Below are 4,029 nucleotides of genomic sequence, written 5' to 3' on the forward strand. Positions count from 1 at the left end.
TTTTTTTTTTTTTTTTTTTTTTTTTTTTGAGAGGGAGTCTCGCACTGTCGCCCAGGCTGGAGTGCAGTGGCCGGATCTCAGCTCACTGCAAGCTCCGCCTCCCGGGTTTACGCCATTCTCCTGCCTCAGCCTCCCGAGTAGCTGGGACTACAGGCGCCGGCCACCGCGCCCGGCTAGTTTTTTGTATTTTTTAGTAGAGACGGGGTTTCACCGCGTTAGCCAGGATGGTCTCAATCTCCTGACCTCGTGATCCGCCCGTCTCGGCCTCCCAAAGTGCTGGGATTACAGGCTTGAGCCACCGCGCCCGGCCTGAACTCTTTAGGGTTGGTGCATGGTGGGGCGATTACTGTAACATCAGAGTGGAGTAGTAACTAGAGTGTGTGATTCAGTTGAAGCATGAGACCTGAACTGGCTTCAGCACCAGGCTCAGTCCTCATGCTGTATGTCTTTGAGCAGGTTACTTAACCTATCTGTGCCTCACTTGTGTCATCTAAAAAATACAAGAAACATTAGTATTGTTTTGCACAGTCTGTTACAAGGGTGGAATGAATTGGTACTGGTAAAGCACTCAGAACAATGAGTGGCACAGAGTAATACATGTTGAGGGGTTTTTGTTGTTCTTGTTGATATATTGTCTCAGCACCCTGTTCTATTTTTCACATGGAGGGGATAAAAAAGTCGTAAGAGAGCCCACAAGAAGTAGTGCAAATTTTATTTTATTTATTTTTTTCCTTTCTTATTTGTATAAATTTAAGGGCTACTGGTGCAATTTTGTTACACGGATATATTGTGCAGTGGTAAAATCTGGGCATTTAGTGTAACTATCACCCGAATAATGTACATTTTACCCCACATAATTTCTCCTCCCTCACCCCCTGACACCCTCGTACCCTCCGTAGTCTCCAGGGTCACTTACTCCATCCTCTGCATCCCTGTGGACACATCATTTCGCTCCCACTTGTAACTGAGAACATGTGGTATTTGACTTTCTGTTTCTCCGTGGTTTGGCTTAAGATAGTGGCCTCCAGTTCCATCCACATTGCAGCAAAGACATGACTTCATTTTTTTATGGCTGAATAGAATTCTTATAGTACAAGTTTTAATTCATGAGCAATAATTCATGTGATTAAATGCTGCTACAGGAACCACTGTGAATAGCAGCACCTTGGTGCAGTTACTCTCCCTCTCTAGGTTTTGACTTGATTATCTTTTCTCTCTAGCTTTAGATGTCTAAGTGGACGCAGGGTGAGTCATGGCCGTGAGTCAGGGCTCTATTTTTACCTTCTGGGGATGGAGGGAGGAGAGAGAATATGTACCAGAGAAAGACGGTGCGACTGTGCTTTGGCAATGAAGTGGGAGCTGTCCCTAATTCTAAGCATGCTCTGTTGTACTCTCTTCCACGGAGAGCCAGATGAGGCACCAGGGACGTCTTAGACACTGTCTTTTTTTCTTTTTTTTTGAGACAGAGTTTCGCTCTTGTCGCCCAGGCTAGAGTACAGTGGTACAATCTCGGCTCACTGCAACCTCCGCCTCCCAGGTTCAAGTGATTCTCCTGCCTCAGCCTCCCGAGTCTATGGGATTACAGGCGCCTGCCACCAAGCCCGGCTACTTTTTTGTGTTTTTAGTAGAGACAGGGTTTCACCATGTTGGCCACGCTGGTCTCGAACTCCTGGCCTCAGGTGATCTGCCTGCCTTGGCCTCCCAAAGTGCTGGGATTACAGGCATGAGTCACCATGCCCGGCCTTAAACACTGTCTTGTTATCCAGCTGGGATAATTTCCAGAGGTGGAGAGGCTTACATATCTGTGCAGTTGGGGGAAGAAAGGTGGAATAGGCAGTTTTGTGCTGAGAAAACCGAGATGCAATTGTAGTTGGAAACTCTCATGACTAAGACTGACACAGGGTCCCACTGGAATTGTGCTAATTGTCATCTTGATCATCTTTCTTCAAATATCTGTTCTCCCCCTCTTATTGTTGGCACCCGCTTTTACTCCATGCAGCAAGGTACTCTGTGATGTGATTATATTTTCCAGGCTTTCTGACAGATAGGGGAAGCTAATGAGATAAAATTACTGGGAAAGCTTGGAAAAATATTAGCCAATCCTCCTTTCTCTATTTTTGTGCATGGAACGTAGTCTTGATGGCTAGAGCCCTAGCAGCCATATTTGATCTTAAAGAAGAAAGGCACATACTAAGAACGGTGGAACAGGCCAGCCACGGTGGCTCACACCTGTAATCCCAGCACTTTGGGAGGCTGAGGCGGGCGGATCACCTAAGGTTGGGAGTTTGAGACCAGCCTCACCAACATGAAGAAACCCCGTCTCTACTAAAAATACAAAAAATTAGTCAGGCGTGGTGGCGCACGCCTGTAACCCCAGCTACTCGGGAGCCTGAGGCAGGAAAATCGCTTGAACCTGGGAGGTAGAGGTAGTAGTGAGCTGAAATTATGCCATTGCACTCCAGCCTGGGCAACAAGAGCAAAACTCCATCTCAAAAAAAAAAAAAAAAAAATAAATAAATAAATAAATAAAAATAAATAAAAAATAAAAACATAAAGAAAGAAAGAAAGAATGGTGGAACATTGAGAAGGAGCCAGCTTACTTGATATTTGATGGTCACATAGGTGCCGTGAACTGTTGGCTTCCAGTTTCTTTGACATAAAAGTAATAAGCTTCCATCTTATTCACAGCACTGATCTGGGTTTTATGTCTTAGGAAACTGAACTCAATTCTGGCAGTGATTTCAGGAAGATTTTCTGAGATTTCTTTTGTAATATTATTGTGTTATAAGATATAATAAAGCACAGAAATTAGTAATTCCAACCTCTAAAAGAATGTGATCTAACGCAGTCTGTGTTGATATCAATGTCACAGATTAACAACTGAAAAACAAACAAATGGATACATTTAATGATCAAATAGATGATGATAAATACTTAATGCAGCTGCAGTCAGAGGAGATTGAAGATGAAGGCAGCCAGGACTCAAAAACTGTTTTATAATTCCAGGCATTCTAGAATGAGAAAAGAGAAGAGTTGCTCTGCTTGGTGTGAACTGCAGGGTTCCCTGTGGAGAGGGCAGGCGTGATATGGATTGCCTGTATTTCTAGAATTGCATGTTATTTCAGCTGTGGTTAGGATTTGAGTACAGAAAAGAAAGAATCACACTAATATCCACAAGGAATATATTTAGGCTGATATTTATTTAACATGAGTCCAATAGATGGAAGTGGTGAAAAATGGGCATTTGCAGCCAAATGAACTGGATTCAAATCCCGGGCCTCACGTATTAAGCTTGGGACCTTAAATGAGTTGCATAAGTCTTCTGAGGCTCAGTTTCCTTTACTGGTACAATAGCAATAATAATTTCTGGCAACTGCATTGATAAAAGAATAACTGAAATAACATATGCAAATATATTAGTACAGTTCCTGGTACAAAACTTAGTAAGCGGCAGTCCACACTTTCCTTCTTGCTTTCTTTCCTTCCATTCACCCATCCACAAATATTTAAGAAATTCTTTTTTTGTTTTTGAAATGGAGTCTTGCTCTCTTTCCCAGGCTGGAGTGCAGTGGCGTGATCTCGGCTTACTACAACCTCTGCCTCCCAGGTTCAAGCGATTCTCCTGCCTCAGCCTCCCAAGTAGCTAGGATTACAGGCACACGCCACCACGCCTGGCTAATTTCTGTATTTTTAATAGAGATGGGGTTTCACCATGTTGGTCAGGTTGGACTTGAACCCCTGACCTCATGATCCACCCTCCTTAGCCTCCCAAAGTGCTTACACGTGTGAGCCACCGTGTCCGGCCAAGAAATTCTTATGATGTGCCATGTGCTGTGACTAACGGTGAGATGTAGTGTAAATGGAATTATTTGTGCCCTCAAGGAAACTTTGGAGTGATAGAAGTGTTTTACTAATTGTTTGGAATGGTAGTTGCATGACTGCTTACACTTAGCCAAACTCATCAAACTGAGTATTAAAATGAATAAATTTTGTTATATGCAAATTCTATCTGAATAAAGCTATAAGAAA

Source organism: Theropithecus gelada, chromosome 1, assembly GCF_003255815.1.
Source record: "Theropithecus gelada isolate Dixy chromosome 1, Tgel_1.0, whole genome shotgun sequence".
NCBI classification, from domain to species: Eukaryota; Metazoa; Chordata; class Mammalia; order Primates; family Cercopithecidae; genus Theropithecus; species Theropithecus gelada.